Source organism: Haemaphysalis longicornis, unplaced genomic scaffold, assembly GCF_048455015.1.
Source record: "Haemaphysalis longicornis isolate Haplotype H1 unplaced genomic scaffold, Haemaphysalis longicornis Haplotype H1 scaffold_6, whole genome shotgun sequence".
NCBI lineage: Eukaryota > Metazoa > Arthropoda > Arachnida > Ixodida > Ixodidae > Haemaphysalis > Haemaphysalis longicornis.
The window spans coordinates 42,241,651-42,263,583 of NW_027526407.1; the positions used below are offsets into that span (position 1 = coordinate 42,241,651).

General features: G+C 47.9%; 1 protein-coding gene across 4 annotated transcripts in view; it reads left to right on the forward strand.

Moving 5' to 3' along the window:
• LOC144142524 (G1/S-specific cyclin-D3-like) overlaps positions 1-21,933 on the forward strand; it is a 429,137-nt gene that overhangs the window by 262,409 nt on the left and 144,795 nt on the right. For all 4 annotated transcript variants that reach the window (XM_077674105.1, XM_077674104.1, XM_077674103.1 and 1 more), the window contains one exon: positions 12,694-12,767. The gene's annotated coding sequence lies outside the window, so the exon portion shown is untranslated. The remainder of the gene's footprint in view (positions 1-12,693; positions 12,768-21,933) is intronic.

Here is a 21,933-nt window from a genome sequence, read left to right on the forward strand (position 1 = left end):
TCCCTTTGGTGTCGACGAATGCGAGCTGATATTATCTTTCTTTATAAACTTCTTCACGGTGATATTTTGTGTGATGACTTGGTTGCACTTATCAATGTCAACTCGCCCAAAAAACTTTTCCGAACATTTCGAACTTTCAGAACAGATGCTTACTAAAGAAAAGCATTACTTTTGGCGGGACACGCATGTCTGGTTGGTTTAAAATTTTCAAAAATTTTAAGGCGCTATCAGCAGAATCCTTTTGGGTTAAGTCGTTCTAAGTGATGCCCTTTCATTTGAAATAAAGATAATATACTCGCCATAAATCGCTTGTCTGTCCCTTTAAGAAAGGGGTTTGATTTTTATCATCATCAGCAGCAGCAGCAAAAGCCTACTTAGGTCCACTGCAGGACAAAGGCCTTTCCTCTTGACCTCCAACCACTCTTGCCCTATGCTGCTCGAGTACATAAGTTGCGCCCGAATTCCTTCCTCTGCCTTCCTCTTTTTCTACACCTATATCTCTCGGTATCCACCCTGTCACCCTAACTGTGCACCGGAGATCGGTTCGTCTCACTACGTGGCCAGCCCATGTCCATTCTTTTTTCTTTACTTCAACTAAGATATCATCTACTCAAGTTTGTTCCCTGATCCAGGAAGCTCGTTTCCTGCCGCGAAGTGTTACTCCTATCATCCTTCGTTCCATGGCCCGTTAAACCAACCTAAGTTTGCTTTCTAGTTGTTTAGCAAGGCGCTAAGTTTCCGCTTCATATGTAATCACCGGCAGCATGCGTTGGTTCAAATTTGGATGTATATTCTTCTTTTGAGTGAAAGAAATAGCTCACGTTTCATTGAAAAAGGAAAGACCACCAGCAGACGTAGTCGCTCTTTCAGTAACACAGATTATATCATTTCTGGCATTCAACTGGAATGTGTAATTTTATTCTTTAGTCATTTAGAAACACTGGCTTTAACCGTGGATTCGATTCTCGACTCGGAGCCTGGGCGCATCACCGTTTAGAAGTGCAAGCGTAATCTGTTGTTCACGCATTAGTTCATCTGGTTTAGAATAAATGTGGGCTTTTTTTCCTCTGTCAATCTTAAAAGGCGCCGATATTATTATTGCGACTCTTTAAACACTCAAAATGTACTATCTGCGTCAAATGAAACGCGAACACGAAAATATGAACCGGAACGTGCAAAATTGAAAACTACTGTTCGTAGAGCTGTTGGTATGATTGGAAATCCACTTTTCCCAACTTTGTTTTTGTAACTAAGCCACGCGTCATTTTGGCTTGCATGGAAAGAAATCGCTCTATTTGTGCGTACAGGTTCATATTTTTGTGTTCGCGTTTCATTTAACGCCGATCATCAATACAAAAAGGTCATGAATATAACATACATCTTTTATATGTAAGATCAAACCTTTTTCGGGCAACTCAATTCTGGCCGATACTGTTGTCACCAAAAACACTCACTAATGCTAAGAAACTGGTATATTTTTTTGCTATGCAGCGCCAGCAATTACATGATTGGAGAAATAGTCAAACTAGAGTAATCGGTGTGTTGACTCCGCGCTAGGCTTGAAATAGCGCTGTCAAACAGAACCAGACAAACCACAACAATCCCACAATCACGTTTTTTGTTGACGGTTCATCGTGGCGGTGGCCGCCAAACCCATTAACCAGTTCCTGTGACGTCATAAGGCGAATGAGAGAAAGGGTCTGGTGAAACGCCACCCTTTCACCCGTCGCCCTTACTGTATTGCCTAATTGTTTCAAAAGCGCTTCCGGAAGCCGGAATCGAACCTGGGTCTCTTGTGTTATGAATCCGACGTCTATCCTATTGTGCCATTCCTACACGGTCGAAGCAGTTCGGATTTTGGCCTTTGACTTTCACTCAGGTTTCACGGGAGAAAGCTACGCGTTTTAACCATCTTTCTCTTAGGAAAGGGGCTTTGATTTTTGGCTTCGTAGTCCCTTTCGAACGAACACTTCGAAATCAACCGATCTGTCAAGGCAGGCAGGGAGCGGTGACGTAAAATGGACGAGAGGAATACCCCCGCGAATCCCCAGTGTGGAACTAGTCAAAATAGCTGTTCGACGCCTCACGTCATTCTTGGCATTCCTTTTTTCGGAAGCGACGTGGCGTTCACTGTATGTTCAAGCCCTACACTTGACACAGGCATGCCGCCGAAAGACCGCGTAACACTGAGCTCACCTATGCGATTACGCGTCATTCTGTTTTGGGAGGGCATCGGCAGCTCCGGCTCTGCCCATTAGAGGCCATCGCGAACGCGCCCCTGTTTTCCGGCTAAGCCATTATGCCAGCCGATGACCGCTGCTGCGCCAGCCATTGGCGGTCGCGGCCCGAAGAATCCCGCGCATAATGCGCCCGTTGCGTCACACTCAACCGCGCCACCGAGGAGCGCTCAACTTTGTTCTTGCTTTCGGAATGGTTGTCGTTACTCTACGGACACTGGCACATTGTGTTTACACTTGGGGGAAGCTCAAAAATTGCGTGTAATACACGGTTTCGAGGCGCTGGCAACAAAAATTCGCCACTCACCACGCCCGAGTTATTCGGAATCGAAACACGAAGAGCAGGGAAGAATTATTTGAAGACGAGTAACCTGTCTTTAATGGCATGTCGTGGGGATGTGTTGTGTTGGATATAACTCTCCTGGACACGAGTCACGTAACAATAACTGACCTAAAAGAATACCTCGGCAAATTAAGCCAGCTAATGGGTTTTGAAGGCGGAAGTCTGTCGATTATCAGCTTCATTACTGCTACATAGTGTTTGCGTCTCTTTGCTCGCTTTCATTGTTCTTTTGTCTTTTGGCGGGAATTATTGCGACGAACAGACTGACCGCAATTCACGTAACAGGTTCCCCAGTCAGAGTCAGGCCTCTTGCCCGTGTGCAGCTATTCTACTCACGTGCGGTCACGTTCACCTGTCACGCGTCCCGCACCCGGTCAATTCTTGTTCCCCCTCTAACGTACCTGTCTCCCTCTTGGAAGACCTGGGTTCTAATCCCGCACAAAGCGAAACGTATTTTCATTCATTCATTTTATCTTCACAGCGGCGGCCATTTTTGATCGATTCGTATTGACTCCGACGATGACGACTCTTTTCTCGTTTGATTGCACGTCTAAAGCTCTCGCCTTAAAATTGGGTACTGCGATACGTTATTCCAATCGGGCTAAAGAAAAGTCGATGCAGCGGTGGTAACTTCATGCCTCGTTTTACTCGAGAGAGGCGAAAAAAAATGAGTCGGTTTATTTTAAAGCGAAGCTTTAGTGTTAAAGTGAAGTTTTACCGTAACAGGGTTTACTGTGTGTACGAATTCCTTTCCGTAAGGTAGGTGGCCAGTATCGTTTGTGTACGGGATAATTAAAAGAGGCCTTCCCCACGAGTGTTATAGCGGGAAGAAAACACAATATATATATATATATATATATATATATATATATATATATATATATATACAAGAGAAGAAAAACTTCGAACAAGGTAAACGCACTATTGTGGTCTACGTTTCAGCAAAGAGAACTTGCTTTCCTCAGGGCAAGTTCTCTTTGCTGAAACGTAGGCCACAATCGTGCTTTTACCTTGTTCGAAGTTTTTCTTCTCTTGTGTTCTCTACCTTCTTCAAAGTTCTACTACTCCCTATATATGTATGTATGTATATATATATATATATATATATATATATATATATATATATATATATATATCTGGTTGTGGCTTACGCGGGAAATACGAAATACGGAGATTGCTATATCTTCTAAATGCCTTATTAGCCGAAAAGCCACAACACCGAAACCTTCTCTCCTCCCTTTCTGGTTCTGTCTAGAAACACACGCCTGATATACAGATGCTTGGTTTGCTGTCATCGCCCAAAAAACTGACAATTTGACTTAGTCGCTCGGATTTTATCAAAACGAAGGAAAACGCCAAAACGTCATCTTGGCTGAAGTGCGCGGAGCCAAGATCGCGCTGAATCAAGAGAATGTGAAGGAACGCATCGTCCAGGCATTTTTATCTTGGAGGGAGTCCCCGATACGCACCTGCTGCGACGGAGCTTCACACGGGGCGCGTGGCGGACACGTGCGTTTACAGACCGCAACGGGCAGCGACCAAGGGCAGCGACTCGGTCAGCTTCTGGCGTCTGTCTTCGCGCCTAAACACTGCACGGAGCCAAGCCAAGCCAAGCCAACCGTGCGAAAGAAGTTGGGACGTGGTGTGGCTTCGGGAGCAGTTGCTGGGTTGGCACCTGTTCGCAGGTGGTTCAGTGGGCTTTTAGCGGGTGAAGGGAGGCAGTAACACGATTAGCCTGCTAAGGGTAGCGGACCACTGTGAAGAAAGATGCTTTAATGAGAGCGTCGTGAATTCGCAATGAGGTCCACCTGTCTTGGTCGGTCGTCTAGTTTCCCGACTCCCGTTGCATGTGGGTGGACACATCGTTTTTTGGATATTTTGGGACGGGGTGAAGCGCCGTGAAAAGTCAGAGTCCAGACCTGTGAACTTCAGGTTACTTTTAAAGGAGCCATGAAGACACAATTAGGTGGAGTTTATTAGAAAGACTGCGTAGTCCCGGTAACAATGATATCAATATCATCGCAATCTTCGAACAAATAACGGAGATATTAAAGAAAACGTGTGAGGCAGTCGCGACCCCCCAGCTAATTTCCCGCAACTTTTCTATGACGTCACGGAACCTTGTTTGTGCGATTGGCGGCCGCCTAACTGACCTGTCGCGACGACACATGACTGGACGTCTGTAATGGGGCCTCTAGTTCCATTTGACCGCATGACTTGAATGCTAACGTGCAGTTAACGCACTGAAAATTATGTTTTATTGTTGGCCCGTATGACGTCATTCTTGCTCATAACACGTCACTGTGGCGCAAAATTTGAAAGTTTTTAAATACTTCTTGCTTTTCTTTCATTAAAAAAAACGTCTTTTGCGGCTCTAATGGAGCTGAGTGAGATACTGAATCCTAGTTATTTCAAATTAAACGAAGTTGTATTTTCTCTTCATGGCTCCTTTAAATACCCCGGAGATGCTCTGTAAGAAACAGCTAAGCAGCCTAGTTTTAAACGTTTAATATATTGCACACTACCATTGCATGATGTTGATAATTATTCTCACCATTACCGTATTATGTGCAAAGCACTTTATGAGCTCGTTTTGTCGTCGTCGCTAACGGTCGATGCAGCTGCCGGAATCAGGTGGCGCAGCGATTTAATAACGGACCCAAGTAGAGCCTAATGTATACCGTCGTCAGGGGGTCACGATGAGGCTCCGAAGACCACGCGGTTTAAATAGTCATAACCGTTCGAACCTCGTGAACCGGTGGAGCTTGTCATACATATCCCAGTTGTTTAGCGCAAAGAAAACTGAAGGCACATTTCATGCAAAATTTGTGTATATAACTGGCAGCGCCCGCGTTCATTTAGTTAGGAAGGCTCCTTGGGTTGGTTTTTACGATAGTAAGCGAAAAAAGCGGCCGCGCAAGAAAGAAAAAAATGGCGCGTTCGAAATGTCGCAAAACAGCTCCAGGATACGGAATTAAAGCAAGCGCGAAAAGAACAGAACTCCCGCTGGCGCAGTTTCAGAAAGGGGGCGCGCGAGCACTGCGAAGGCGGGACATTTGAAATGCACTGGGGAGCAGCAGCGAGCGGATAACGGCGCTGCAGCCCATTATGGCGAATCACTGCTCTGCACTTCCGGCAGCTTTCACATTGGTTGGACCGGGTTTAATTTTTTTATGTCCACTGCGGGACGGACAAAGGCGTGTCTACGAGCTACCACTTGGTGACCAAGTTTTCTTATGTTCCGTCTCTGTAGCCACTCCGATTCCTGGTGGCCCCCGGTTTGTCAGTTATCCACATTGTCTTTAATTCCACTTTTTTTTTCTTTTAATTTGAGCTACCATGTCTGGCACTCGAGTTCTCCCGCTAATTCAACACGCTGCCTTCATATCGCTACGCGTTACTCCTACAGTACTTCTGTCCTGTGCTCGCTGACCTTAATTTTCTTTCGAGGCATTTCATTCGAATTTTATTTTGAGGTGTCACAGAAATCATCACGGGGCTTCGCATTGGCTGCGTAATGTCTTTAGTTTTAGCGACGAAGATTATTGCTTATTATGTTAGAGTTCTTGGGGAATGCAGCCCACCCCACTTCGTTCCTACGTTTTGAACCTGCTAGACTGAGCTATGGTAAGCCCTCGCCGTGAAAAACCCCTGGGACAGGGAAGTCGATTCGTTAAAAGCGGTAATTCGTTAAAAGCAGGGACCATTTGATATATATCTCTCTCTGTCTCTCTCTCACTCTCTCTCTCTCTGTGTCTCTGTCTTTCTCTCTCTCTCTCTGTCTCTCTCTCTGTCTGTCTTTCTCTCTCTCTCTCTCTCTCTCTCTCTCTCTCTCTCTCTCTCTCTCTCTCTCTCTCTACACCTGAAGTTAGAACCGCGGTAAGCTTCGAATAAACTGGAAATTTTAATCCTGGGAGTTGCTGATAATAGAAAGTTCTAGCTTACCGGGTGTACCGTATGTTCCGTGCATACCGTGTGCACCGGGACCCGACTGCGCATGCGTGCGCGGGCACGGCGAGGCGGGCTAACTCTCAGCAGAACGAATGCGCGGGCACGGCAAGGGCCGGCCGCCTGTCAGCGAAACCGGAACGAATGCGCACATTCCCCGTCGTGTCCCGGTACACACGGTACTCCCGGACGGTACTCACTGTAAACGAAAAATAGAGTTTTAGCAGTCCGTCTGTTCCGTCATTTACGTAGTTACCGTGTTGACCGAGACCCTACTGCGCCTGCGCGCGTGGAAGGGCGAGGAGGAAAGGCGAGGAAGCGCACCCCACAGTGACGAATGCACGGGCAAGGCGAGGGCCGGCCCGCGGAACTAGTCCCCCCTACCGCGACGAATGCCCAAGTGCCCAGACGGGTCCCGGTCAACACGGTAACTACGTACAACGCGGAACATACGGAGTGCTAACACTCTCTACTATCTAATAGAGAGTTACAGCAGAGCGGAGAACCGGTCCCTGTGCGGTACCGGTAGGAGACCGGCGCTACAGCGCGTGTGCAAAGGAGGAAGAACTTGTGCGCATGCGTAGGTGTACCGGGTACCGTATGGGAACCGGTTCCCCGATCTTCTATAACTCTCTAATGACCATTTACGGTATTTTGTTGCAGTTCTTACGATTTACGGTATTTTGTTGCAGTTTTTACGATCTACGGTATTCTGTTGCAGTTCGTTAAAACCAAGAAGTATTTGCACTCCCTGCATTACAGTCGTGGCTGTGAAAAGCTTCGAATAAAGTGAGGGTCCCACTAAAGCGATTCGTTATAACGGGGTTACAACGAGCCGCTTTGTTACAATTCACTCATCGCCACGAAGTGAATCATGACGAGTGGGCGAAGCACTGGGGATCGTTCTTACCGTAAATCACCCGTGGCATTGCCCACTCGCGCATGTAAATGAGTGACAACGCATGTGTACAGTATACACAATTACAATCCAATCCAACCCGATACAGTTCAATTTAATCCAATCCAGTTCATTGCAATTCAATCCAATTCAACGCAATCCAATTTAAACCCAATTCAATCCAATCCTGCAACCTTTTAGGTGGGCTGGCATACACATATTCGCTTTATAACACTGTGTACACGGACTCCAAGGCACGGAAAAAGCGAGGTCCTAAGGTGCTTCGCACCTAAAAGGCACGCCCGTGTTTCTACCCCCAGACGAGAAACGAGACGGGTCCCGATATTCGTGAATGGAAACGTCACGTGAGAGAGAACGTGGCCGGCGAGGCGACAGGCCTTGACCTCGAACGACTCGTGAGGAGTCGTTAGTTTTTCGACGACTGCCGAAGTCGACGGCGGCCAAGGACGTCGGCTGTTGCCGCCGTTAGCGGCGCTGCCGCCTCCTCGCCGATTCCTTTTTCCGCGCCCGCTTCTGTTTCCTCTGGGAGTCGACGAGAGAAAAAACATTGCTCTTCGCTACGATCCGGATCAATTTCCCATGGGTCGCGGCCGTGTGAATCTGTTACACGGGCGGTTCTTGTTTTGTTTATTTATTTCTCTCCACGCTGACGGGTTTTGGGCGATGCACTCGCTGACTACTCTTGGTTCGACGGGAAGTGGATTGCAACGATTGGCGTGCATCGCTTTTTACCGATTCGTTTGTTTCCCTACCGGGCGACGTTGATTCTCGCTGTACGCGCGAGGAAACTGGTTTAGACAGCGGGTGGGAAATGTGGATGCTGCTTATACAAGAACTTTACGGTACGTGTTAAAGAGAAAGGCCTAGAGGGGCTATGACGCAGAATACAAACTTGTTCAGTTTCAAAGAACTAGCGTTTGGTAACTCACTCTGCTCCACTGCGGACACGAAAGACGCTTCTTTAATTGGGAAAATTCAAGAAATATTGGGAGGCATTCAAATTTCGCGCTGCAGAGACGTATTATGGGCAGGAGTGGCGTAATATGGCTCAGTTTTAAATCTATAGTTATCGGGCTGTTAACATTAAAGGAGCCATGAAGAGAAAATACAACTTCGTTTAATTTGAAAGAACTAGGATTCAGTATCTCACTCAGCTCGATTAGAGCCACAAAAGATGTTTTCTAACGAAAAAAAAAAGCGAGAAGTATTTAAAAACTTTCAAATTTTGCGCCACAGTGACGTGTTATGAGCAAGAATGACGTCACACGGACCAACAATAAAACATAATTTTCAGTGCGTTAACTGCACGTTAGCATTCAAGTGATGCGGTCAAATGGAACTAGAGGCCCCATTACAGACGTCCAGTCATGTGTCGTCGCGACAGGTCAGTTAGGCGGCCGCCAATCGCACAAACAAGGTTCCGTGACGTCATAGAAAAGTTGCGGGAAATTGGCTAGGGGGTCGCGACTGCTTCACACATTTTCTTTAATATCTCCGTTATTTGTTCGAAGATTGCGATGATATTGGTATTATTGTTGTCGGGACTAAGCAGTCTTTCTATTAAACCCAACTTGTATTTTGTCTTCATGGCTCCTTTAACTACGCTCGCATTCACGGGCTACGATCAAACAAAATTAGATGCCCACTACAATCGCCATGCTGTCATGTTTCTTGCGTGTAGCTCAGGTCGATGGCCGCCAGTCGCACAAACAAGATTTTGTGACGTCATAAAGACGTTGCCAGAATGTGGCTGGGGAGTCGCCACTGCTTTTTATGTTTTTTTTTACTATCTCGAACAGTTTTGAAGTTCACGATAGAATCAGCGCCGCGGGAACTGGGACGACGCAGTCCTTTTAAAAAATAATCTTGCCTTTTGTTTTCATGGTCTCCTTTACTGCCGCATTGTGCAAAAACAAACCGCCGTTGCTGTTGTTGTTGTGGTTGCTGTTGTTGTTGTTGTTGTTGTCTAGTACGGAAAATGTCTCCCTCTGGAAATGGTAAATAAAAAACACAGTTAACTTAATATCGGAATTGAACCAGGGCCTGCGGGTCTGTCTGTTTGTCTATCTGACAGACAGACAAGTTCTGGCCTGCTTGTCGTGCTGTTGTTCCGTGACGGGCATGAGTAGCTTAGACAGTGATCATACGCTTTTGTTGCCGTTCAGCGTGCAGAGGTGGCGAGTAGCCCCAATTTTCAAACGAATATAACACTGCAGTATCACGTTTCTCATATTTATTCCAATTAGTTTTTGCACACCACTACGTATGGGATAGAATAGACTTAATTTAGCTTTGTGCCTAGTGTACGTATAGTTAACGCGATTGTACGAGACTTCTCAGCGTCTGTATATACCGCTAGCTATTGTTTTTTTTTGTTTTTTTTTTGTAGGGTTTAACGCGCCGACGCAACGCAGGCGACGAGGCGCGCCGTAGTGGAGGGCTCCGGATTAATTTTGACCACCTGGAAATCTTTAACGTGCGCCGAAATCTCGTACACACGCGCGTTTTTGCTTTCCGCCTCCATCAGAAAAGCGGCCACCGCGGCCGGGAATCGAACCCGCGACCTCGTGCTCAGCAGCGCAACGCCTTAGCCACTGAGCCACCGCGGCGGGTACAGCTAGCTATTGTACATATGTGTTCTGTATCCTATGTTTGTAGTTGAAGGTTTCGTGTGCATTGGGAAATATAAATTGTAAACCACGTTCTGCATAGTGCGAACTGCCCTGCTAATTCGCCGATGCTGCGCCGCTCGTACCGCAAAATCATCTATTTCCGTTGCTGCGGCAAATAGCCAAATGCCAGGCGGCATTCACAGTTTGGCTATTTTCCGCAGGAATGAAACAAGATCTCTTTGACGCACGAGCGGCGCCGCAGCGGCGAATTCGCAGGGAAATTCGCACCATCTCAAGCCCCTTCTACATGGTGCGAATTTCGCGTGCGAATTTCGCTGCGGCCCCGCTCATGCGGCAAAACCGCCTATCCTTATTGCTGTGGTAAATTGACAAATGTATGAACCAGTCAAACTTCTCCTGTGAGCGCCGTCTGGCATTTGGCAATTTGCCGCAGCAGTGAAAATAGAAAAATAGAATATTGTGCCACACCAGCGGCTGCGAATTCGCACGCGAAATTCGCGCTATGTAGAATGGGCTTCAAACAGGCCGAAGAGACAGACGGACAGACCAAAACTTTCGCGTTCGGTCGCCCAAGAAATGCTATCGTCTTCAAAAACACGCTTTCTGGTGCGGGGAACGGTTCTTTTCACGAGGTGGAAGCGATGAGGGAGGTTGGCAGCAGTAGCAGCAAGTGGACGCCGATCTAACCTTCGTATGAAAAAGAGAGAACGGACAGCGGTGCCTCCCAGCTGGTCACTGTGATCACCAGAGCGTGACTCGGCAGCCGCTGCCCGGCCATGATGGCCCATTGTCCGCCGGCCAACGGGGCCCTAAGCGGCCGTTTCGAAGTGCTGTCTTCAACGCCTGGACAGCGCCGTTTAGTGGGAGAGAGTCAGAGGGCGAGCATATCTTGCCCCTTCGTGGCCAGTGGGCATAGCGGCGGAAGTGCTTATATAATGACCCCAGCGGCGTAAGCATTCCACCACAAGGATGCAATCGCTGGTCGGTCATGGGCGGCATTTCTTGTCGGGTACGTGGGTGATTGTCCCTGGAAGAGCCGTGTTTTGAAGACCTCTGATCTCATCCCTGGTGTTTGATCGGCGGTTCGAGGCGGTCTACGGCGGTGGTGGTGTTTGAAGCTGTTTGAAAGACGTAAGGGCGCTCAAGGACGCGTAGGGTCGTTCTGATTGCGCGGTGTCATGAACGTACGTTGGATCGGCTTTAGGCGTGCGTGTCGGTGTGCGTGTCGTAGTAACTCGGTCATATCTTGGATGAATATGCAGATGTATGTAGAGAAAACTTGTTGTATTTAACAAAATAGTTTTATCCCAATTGTCGTTTATTCGAAGTTTTGTTATGGTCCCAAGTGCAAATCAGGGATATCAAACCTTACCCGCTTTTTAACGAATAACCGCTTAAACGAGGGTGTATTTCTATTGAGAATCAGAATCAGAAAAAAAGATTTATTTGTTCATTGATAACGTAAACATGAGGGACAATACAGAAGGAGGTCCCAGAGCCAAGGGCTCAGTTTATCGTCTTGGTTTATCGTTTATCATATCGTCTATCATCGTCTTAGTTTATAGTTTATCATCAGTTTATCGTCTTAAGGCAAGACATTTATTCAGAGGTCGGGGCGCTCTTGAGAGGGGTTTACGGGATACGAAAATTGGGAGACGAGAAATAGGTGCCTAGATCTGTACGTGTATACGGTTCTTGGCAAGGATGACGATAACGGCGATGGTCACGATGATGGTGGCGGGTTGTCACGATGTACATATACAGACAGACATTCGCTTGCATCCAGGCAAACGTCACCAGCGAAAAGATGCGACTTCTTGTGAAAACTGATGAATTCTTACTTGCCAGAAACTATTGCATTTGTAACCCTTGCTACGGCATCCGATGTCACTGAAACTGAATTGCGCCGGTGATTTCTTATTGAAAGTATTCTTGTTGATTGTTCGGCATGGCGGTGCGGATCCAACTTCCCTTTTGTTACCTGCTTAGGGACGGCATAATTTGTAAACAGGGAAATGTGTTCTTGTTGTGTGCCGAAACGTGTGCAGTGTACGAACCACCCTTCTACCTCAACAGACGTTAAGCTAGTAGAGACATAGGAATCTTTTAACACTGCCCTGCATAGGCTCAGGCAGTTTTTTGAGCTAGCAAGATCACAGAGTAATTTCGCAAAACGCCGGGGCATTCGCGGTTTGAGGCGTCGGCGAAAGTGTTGTTATTGACCATTCAAAGCCTTGGTGAAACTGGACAGCTTGGAGATGGAGGTTGGGGCAGTGGGGCTGAAAGGAGGGGGGTGTCAAGTGAAGTTAAGTTCGTCAACACAAATTTGTTACGCGAGCGGAATCACACTTAATCCGTACCAGCCGGAACGATCGACTGTAGTTTTATTTAGTAGCTGAATTTATGTGCACCGAATTTCGTAGTGCATAGATTTTTCTCACGAAGCGATGGCCACTATCTGAACTATTTAGTCAACGCATCTGGCGCCAAATCCCCTGTGCATGGTTCCCGGTGAATCAGAAACTAAGTATTTCTTTTTGCGCGCTTGATACCTTAGCTTTGAACTTAACTGTTGTACCATTCGTGTCACGCCAACAGCTGCTTTTCTTTCAGTAACGGATCACGGTGACCTCTGAAGACGGCCCGGCTCCCAAGTCCTACAGTTCGCGAAGGCCGACTCCTGTGCGGTGAGTGGCTGGAACTCAGTTGAATGTTATTTCTTGCGCGATCCGCACACATGTCATTTTACACCCGCCGCACGTTTGACTCCGCGACGCAGCTGTTGCCTTACTAGACGGAACATTTATGTACCTTAACTGGAGGCGTTTAGTAAGTCTGGCTGTTCATTTTACTTCGACGAATGAAGTGTCTCGAAATAGGCACTCTTAGGCTCGCTGTCGTGTTTATCTATTTCTTTTTCTTTGGTTGGTGTTCTTCCCATCCTTTGCGCCGTTTACTTTGTATTTTGATTCAGAGTTTACCTTAACGATTTCCCTTTCAAATTTAATTTCTCACCGAACTTTGGTAGCACCATTTTTTTGTATGCCGTTTATAACGTTTTTTCTTCGCCCTTTCGCTGATGTACCCTTAATGTCCATTATTCATCCCTCATCACTGTAGTCAGCCCCCATATGGTGCAGCAAGCCCTCTCTCTCTTTGAAAACTGGCAGGGCTGACGTCACCAGTTCCCGTTAAAAGCTCTCTCTCTCTCTCTCTCTCTCTCTCTATATATATATATATATATATATATATATATATATATATATATATATATCTATCTATCCATCTATCTTCGTATCCTCCTCTCTCCCCTCTCTCCCTTTCTCTCCCCTCCCTCTCTCCCTCTCTCTGTCCTTCCGGGTGGAAAGGTGTTTCTGCTGTTCTAATTGTTTAAGGGACACTACAGAAGGGAATTATTTTACAAGAATGTAGTCTAGAATCCACAAAGAACAAAGGCTGCTGCACTAAACGCAAATGCCATCGGCGTAGAGTGCCACGTGTAGCAGCGGAGGAAAGCAAGGTCAGCAACTTTGCCTTTACAACATTAAACAACACCGGGCTTAGTGCGCTTCCCTGAGGAACGCCTAGTAGTACCACGTTACGATGTCGGTTATGCTGTTGCACATTTACACTCGTCTGCCAGCACGAATGTCGCGATTCATCAAAGAATGTGTACATGTGTATACACTGTGCATTGCACATCGTTTATTTCAGACACATACGGTATTTCAGAGGTCCTCCTGTTTAATGACGTTTTTTTTTTTTTTTTTTACTTCGAAGTTTCTCGAGAAAAAAACAGGCTTGCGTTGTTATTTATTTGAAGACGGATGTGGGCTTGTCTGGTGTCTTTTCACAGCTCTGGGGAGGATTAAGTTTTCCAGAGTTTTTATGCACAAAACGGCCTTTCTACTTGTGCAGTTTTGGACATCTGGAGTTTTTTAAGTGTCTTCAAAATAATTGTGTTATATTTTAATTTTCTTCTCTTGCTTTTTTATGTTAACTTTCGAGCCTCGTGCGAACCAAATATTTCTTCATTACAGCATATATATCGCGCGTGGCTCGCGGTTTCGGTTTCGTTACAAAAAAAATTGTCACCAACCAAAGTTTGGTTCTAGTTCGCTATAGCCGATAATTCGCTGCATCAGTGTACGTTGTAACGAAATCCAGCTGTTATTGATTGTTTGAGCGAACTTTATTGTCAACAGAAAGCCCGATGTAAGGGCGCCCTGTCGGAGTGAGGGGTCCTCAGACCAAGGGGGGTGCCTTGGAGGTAGCCCGCTCAAGTTGCCCTCTAAACAAAACAAATTCTAGTCTGATCTTCCAACCGAACTTCGTGGGAACCATCCCCAGTTTGGTCATTGCGATTGAGGTGTCTGATAAAACTAAAAAAGGGAAATAACAAGAATACGAGCGTGGGCTTGACTTGCTGCTAACAAACAGCCTCTGCTCGTCCGATGGTGGGCAGCTACTCTCACGCAAGCAGGCATACTTCGCTTAAGCGATGTCCGCGTGGTTGTAGAGCCACTCTGCGTCGTAAAGATTGGAGCAGCTGGTCACCCAGTATTACGGACTACATTTTTATTCGTTGTACACTCCCGCTTTTATCTCTTCCTGCCCTTGACGACGCTGCTCCGCTTACTTTTTCTTAACCACCGCGTTCGGCTCGTACGACCTAATTAACTCGTGCGTTTCACTGGTTGCCAAGCACCACGTGTAGCGTGTCACACGCTCGCCCAGTGTCGTACAGCTTCTCGCACGTAAAACCGTCGGTTCCCTGGGCGTCATTTAAATTGCAGATAGCATAGAACTCCTGTGAAGAGTTAGTTGACCATTCCACTAGCAAGCACACACAGGCAGCGTTTCTTTACGCATTACTTCGTCCTCCTTCAGTAGAAACTAGCTGCATAATACAAGTATGCCCGGAGGCCTGTGCAGAGCAGTTCTCTTTAAGAACACAGGCGAGGCCCTCATCAGTGGCGGCCTCAACCCCCCACTGGCCAGGCAATCCTATAAAGCATGAAGCCGCATGTCGTATTGGGGAGAAAATGCTCGCCGGGTGGGATCCGAACCCACGACCCCCAGAATACGCGTCTGGTGCAATGACCCCTACGCTACACTCTTAGGCAAAAAGGACTAAAATAGGGACTAAAATACAGCCGTTAGTCTTCGCGGGCGACCGTTCATCTTCAAGGGGAGTATCTGCGGCAGAGTACGTGCCGTGTGCATAAATTCGGACTAACTGTTCGTCCCCGCCGATCTATAAGGAGTAACGGGAAGACGAAACGCATGCAGTTAGTCTCTTTGCTGCGTCGTTAATCCCCTAATGGCGTCGTCGTTGCCCTTTCGCGCATATGTCTGCGAACAGTTTTATATTTCCAAAACACAAGCCATTGCAGTCACTGGGTGCTTTAGATGGTGCCACCGGAGAAAATATTGATGTTAGTAATAAGAAAATCGCCTAGTTAGTAGAGCGGCGGGTAATGGCAAGGAGCGGCGAAGCGCGATTGTCATACGCTTCCCGGCGAGGTTATGTTGATACGCTGTGTTGCATACAATTCGTGCGAGGTAATAACGGCCAATGAAAGCTTTCAAGTGCCTTAACAGTAACGCAAAAATTAGTGACAATAGCAAAAGTGGATTCCTGAGCGTAATGAATACGTATATGTTTAACAGACGAGAAAAAACGCGTGTTGCTGATGACAACTGCAAAACAAAAATGCTCGCTACAGGTAAGCGTCTCGAAGTTATCATTACACTCGGTGCATATAATTGTCTTGGGCACCAAAGCTATGACAATGCTGCAACTGCTGTAAAACCCGCTTGCATTTCCCAGTCGCAATCGTCTAGCGACGCGAATTTGAAGAATTCAGGCTAAGCAACACCGAATTCGCTTTCGCCGATGCAGGAAAATATGGCATGTTTCCTTATTCTGACACTCAAACAGACGACACCTTTCACATACGTTACATAGAGCACTTAACATATGTATCGAACACTGAGAAAGCACTTAGCTTGCGCTAATTTGTGCGGAAACAAATAAGTCGTCCGATCGCCCAGCTACCTATCTCAACTAGGCGACGACGAGTTTATTGTTATTTACGAGAAAAACTACGGTTGTGAGGCTCTACTTCGAATCGAACTGAGCAATAGTCGCTAAACCTAGCAAAGCGCTAAGCGCAAGGCGCAAAACGCGGTCACGTTCGCTTGCACAGATAGAAATTCGGGCACCAGTTGCAATGTATCTGTTGCGTTATGCACAGAACCACACGCTGTACACTTGAATATTATCTACCGTAGCTACCACCCAAGTCCTTTTTTTTTAAACTACACAGTGAAACCCTTCCCGTAGATACTTGGTTAGCAGAAAGAGGTATTTTTGTGCCGTGGACAACCGACTGCAGACTGTGCAAAAAGCCGGAAACTATTAACCACGTCTTTATCGACTGTTGGGACCCAGTGTTCCACTGGGACGTCCTCCAACGTACGTTAGAGAATTAAAGACTTACCCATAACGCCGCGTGGAATTCGGTTCCTACCTGAAAAAAATGAGGGCGGTGTGCCGTACGATTTGATCATGCTCCTCAGCCTTCATAGTATATGGAGGACGATAATGGCGGTGAGGAATGCGGATATAAATGCCCGGCCTGTCAGGGAACATTTCATTGAAAGCGTACAGTATATACGGGAAGTGTTTCGTGCTGAGGATGATCCCCCTGGGTGGTTGCCTGTGCTTGACGATTTAGTCTGTCTTAGAAAGTTTTAAAGCCATGTAGTCAGCCAAGTAGGGTTGACAGATCATTACATGACATGATGTGTGATGTGCTGTACAAATGTCAAAGCAGGTAATAAAAAAAAAAGCGGCGTGGTCCAGCGGATAGCGCGTCGGGTTCCTTGTGTATATTTCCGAGCGTCAGGGGTTCGATCCCTGCCGGTGCCGATGTTTTTTTCCTTTTTTCTGCACCCTACGCAGTTCATCCTTGGGGAGTATCGGAACGGACCATCCGATTGGGGGACTAACCGTTCGTCCCCTCGCAGTTAGTCCCCAAAGGGACTAATGATTGTGGCAGAGGCCGTTAGTCCCCGAAAGGACGAACTTTTAGTCCTTTTTGCCTAAGAGTGTACCGTCGGGGCTGTTTACCCTCCACTTTCTCGGGTGTTTATGTGAAGGTATGTTGTATTTTTATGAAGGTAAGGTATGTTATGTGAAGGTATTTTGAGTATTCTAGAGTTCGTGGGTTCAGATCCAACCCGGGGGTGGGGAGGGGGGGGGGCATTTTTTTCAACACTTTCTTTCTGTCTTTCAAAAATTCTTCACCCGTTTCAATAACCATCTGCATTCTCCGCTTTTCTTTAAGAAGCAAGTTGACTGCCAACCCTTATTTCCGTCTATATATATATATATATATATATATATATATATATATATATATATATATATATATATATAGTCTGGAAAGATAAAAACTCACACAAAGCGCGAAAAAATAAGGTTAGTAGAGACAGGGACACACGAGAAAGACGTAGAAGAGTGAAGAAAGGAATTCCTCTTCCTGAAACGTCAGTAAACTTATTTCTATTTTCTACGCCGCCTTCCTCGTGTGTCTCTGTCTCTACTAACCTTATATATATATATATATATATATATATATATATATATATATATATATATATATATATATATATATATATATATATATATATATATATATATATATATATATATATATATGTTACGAGGCAGATGCGGGCTATTTACACGCTGTGCTTAAAAGCGATCTATTTTCAAAGAATGAGGCGTATAGTCCGAAGCCGAGGATACCAGCGTAGCTCGAGCCAGTCTGTCTCTGCGCGACCTCTTCGTCTTCGCTTCGGCTTGCCTTGCGCGACCCACTGATGCGGCACGTACCCATAGATGAAATGTACGATGGATTGACCACCAGGTGATCCAGTGCATTGCCATGTGAAATGTCAAGAGGGCCGTGACATGACCCCCCCTCCGGCGGAGAAGCGCCGTCTCGGTGCTTATTGAAATCGATTGTCAGAGAACAGGTGGGGCCGCTGAGTAATACGCCTTGAGGCGGCCGACGTGGACGAGTTGAGCTGATGGGTCCAGTGACGGTGAGGAAGGAGCGGCGGGAACAATTTCGTACGTCACAGGTGTGACCATACGCTTAATCCGATAGGGGCCTTTGAAGCGAGGCAGCAGTTTCTCGGAGAGACCAATGCGGCGGCAAGGGGTGCTGACAAGAACCAAGGAGCCGGGCGTAAAGTGGGCGGTGCGGTGTTGCTCATCATAGCGGTGTTTCTGGGAAGACTGGGAAGCCGCGAGCTTGGCACGGGCAACCTGGCGGGCGACAACAGCGTGAGCGACAGCATCGCGGGCATATTCGGTAGCCAGAGGTGTCGCACCAGGAAGTAGGGTATCCAAGGGAAGAGAGGGTTCACGGCCGTAGAGAAGAAAGAACGGTGAATAACCGGCGGTGTCATGGCGGGATGAGTTGTATGCGAATGTAACATACGGCAAAGTGACGTCCCAATCCAGATGGTCTGCGGAAACGTACATCGCGAGCATGTCGGTGATGGTCTTGTTAAGCCTTTCCGTCAAGCCATTAGTCTGGGGATGGTAGGCGGTGGTCAGCTTGTGCTTCGTGTGGCAAGAGCGGAGGAGGTCGTCAACAACCCGAGACAGGAAGTACCGGCCACGGTCGGTAAGGAGCTGACGGGGAGCACCGTGTTGTAGGATGACGTTGTGAAGCAAGAAATCAGCAACGTCGGTGGCACAACTGGTGGGGAGAGCACGCGTAATAGCGTAGCGGGTCGCGTAATCGGTCGCAACAGCGATCCAGCGATTTCCCGAACGAGAGAGAGGAAAAGGGCCGAGCAGGTCCAAACCGACCCGAAAGAAAGGTTCGGAAGGAATCTCTATCGGTTGGAGCAGTCCGGCTGGGCCCAAAGAAGGGGTTTTCCGACGCTGGCACAGGTCACATGCCGTTACGTAGCGGCGGACTGATCGGTAGAGTCCGGGCCAGTAAAATCGCTTACGTACACGGTCGTAAGTTCGTGCGACGCCAAGGTGGCCAGCCGTCGGCTCGTCGTGCAGCTGATGGAGGACGTCAGATCGGAGGTGTTCAGGAACAACGAGAAGCTCGTCAGGGCCGTCTGCGCGAAAGTTCCGGCGGAACAGCACGCCGTCGCGGAGCAAAAACGCGTTCAATGCAGGGTCTGACGGCATGGTGGTGAGACGTGCAATGATCGACTGTAATGATTGGTCGCGACGCTGGTGGTCGGCGATGTTGAGAAAGTCAGTTAGTGCAAGGACACAAGAATCAAGGTCGTTGTCAGCTGTATCAGGTTGGTCGACCGGTTGACGCGACAGGCAGTCGGCGTCGCTGTGGAGCCTACCAGACTTGTAGGCCACGGAGTAGTCAAAGTCCTGAAGGCGTAAAGCCCAGCGACCAAGACGACCAGTGGGATCTTTCAAGGAAGCAAGCCAGCATAGGGCATGGTGGTCAGTTACCGCAGAAAAAGGCCTTCCGTATAAATATGGGCGGAATTTGTTCACGGCCCATACAAGAGCCAGGCATTCGCGCTCGGTGATCGAGTAGTTCCTCTCGGAAGGTGACAAAAGGCGACTGGCATACGCTATCACTCGTTCGAGACCGGCGTGTTTCTGAACCAGTACAGCACCTATGCCGTGTCCACTCGCGTCCGTGTGGACTTCGGTCGGAGCGGAAGGGTCAAAGTGCGCCAGAATAGGTGGATTAGTGAGATGATTGACGAGTGTTGAAAAAGCGGAAGCTTGCTCAGGGCCCCAGGAAAACGGGTTATCGTGCCGAAGCAGATCCGTGAGGGGCCTGGCAATTTCAGCGAAGTTCTTGACGAAGCGCCGAAAGTAGGAGCAGAGCCCCACAAAGCTTCGAACTTCTTTCACCGATCGAGGAGCAGGGAAGTCTTTTACGGCTCGTATTTTGTCTGGATCAGGTTGGACTCCGGTAGCGTCGACGAGGTGCCCAAGGATCTTTATTTGGCGACAACCGAAGTGGCACTTTGACGAATTTAGCTGAAGTCCAGCTCTGCGAAAAACTGCCAGGATGTCGGAAAGGCGATGCAAGTGTGTCTCAAACGTGGGAGAAAAGACGATAACGTCATCCAGGTAGCATAAGCATGTCGTCCATTTAAATCCCTGGAGAAGAGAGTCCATCATCCTTTCGAATGTGGCTGGCGCATTGCAGAGCCCGAACGGCATGACCTTAAATTGGTACAGTCCGTCTGGTGTTACAAAAGCGGTCTTTTCGCGGTCCATGGCGTCGACTGCAATTTGCCAGTACCCTGATCTCAGGTCAATGGACGAGAAATACGACGCGCCATGCAAGCAGTCGAGGGCGTCGTCAATTCGAGGAAGTGGATAAACGTCCTTCTTGGTTATTTTGTTTAAATGTCTGTAATCAACACAGAATCGCCATGAGCCGTCTTTCTTTTTGACCAGCACGACTGGAGACGCCCATGGACTAGAAGACTGCTCAATAACATCTTTCCGCAACATCTTCTCGACTTCCTGCTGAATGACGGTACGTTCGGCGTGGGAGACACGATATGGACGTCGGCGGATAGGGGTCGCATCACCAGTGTTTATGCGATGTGTCACATGGGAAGTCTGGCCCAACGGACGGTTGTCCAAGTCGAAAATGTCCCGATAGGACGCTAGGAGACAACGGAGCTGATGGGCTTCCGGAGGTGGAAGGTCCGACGCTATCATGTCCATAAAATCAGCGGTAGTTCGTGAAATGTCCCGTTGGCTATCCGTAGAGGATTCAGAGTCGTCAGTTGTCACCACTGAAACTTCGCATTCAGCCAAGGGGATCAGTGTAGCAAGCGACATTCCACGGGGAAGGACTTGGGTGGAGAAACCGAAGTTCAAAAATGGGAGGCCAATTTCGTTCTTCGCGACAGTCACGACTGTATAAGGAAGGGTCACGTTGCGTTCAAGGAGTATATCGGCGACGGGCGAGACAAGGTAGTCACCATCTGGAACTGGCGGGCACGACGATAAACGCACGTAGGTCATGGCCTTGGGAGCTAATCGAGCATGTTCGGCGCCGCAAAGCCGGTAAGTGGGCGTGATGTCATCAAGGGGTGTTGTGGGAAGCTCAAGACGTAAAACCCCGGCGGCGCAGTCAATGAGGGCGGCGTGTTCTGTAAGAAAGTCCAGTCCGAATATTATGTCGTAAGGACATGTGTCCAAGACGGTGAACAAGACAGGGATGTCGTGTCCGGAAATTGCGACGCGGGCGGTACACATTCCGGCTACGGTGGTCGTTCCTCCGTTGGCGACTCGTACAGCACGGCATATCGCGGGCGTCATAACTTTCCGAAGAGTGCGGCGAAGATTCGAACTCATGACTGAAATATTGGCACCTGTGTCGACTAAAGCACTAACACGAACCCCGTCAACGTGAACATCTATCAAATTGGGTCTTGAAACCGAAGTCAACAGAGGATTTGCAGGCCGGGTCGTTAATGCAGCAATATATATATATATCAGGCCTCTTCCCGAGGGCTTGCGGAGCTACCCTCGCGAACCGGGAACCAAAATTAAGCAGCATACTTTTACGCGTGTCTTTATCGGAGCAAGCGAACCAGGGGTGATTCGCCGCTAGCCGCTGCCTCACCCTTCGAATGCACGGCACGGCGAACCACGAACCAACGGGGCGATTAAACTACGGGCTAGGCTACTCGCACCACAGCTCTCTCCCTCTCTCTCTCTCACTCCCGCCCCCTCCAAACTGGCGGGTGCAGGAGGGGAGCCTGCATGCCGCGGCGGCCGCCAGCCAGCCAGAAAAGACACCGGCAGCT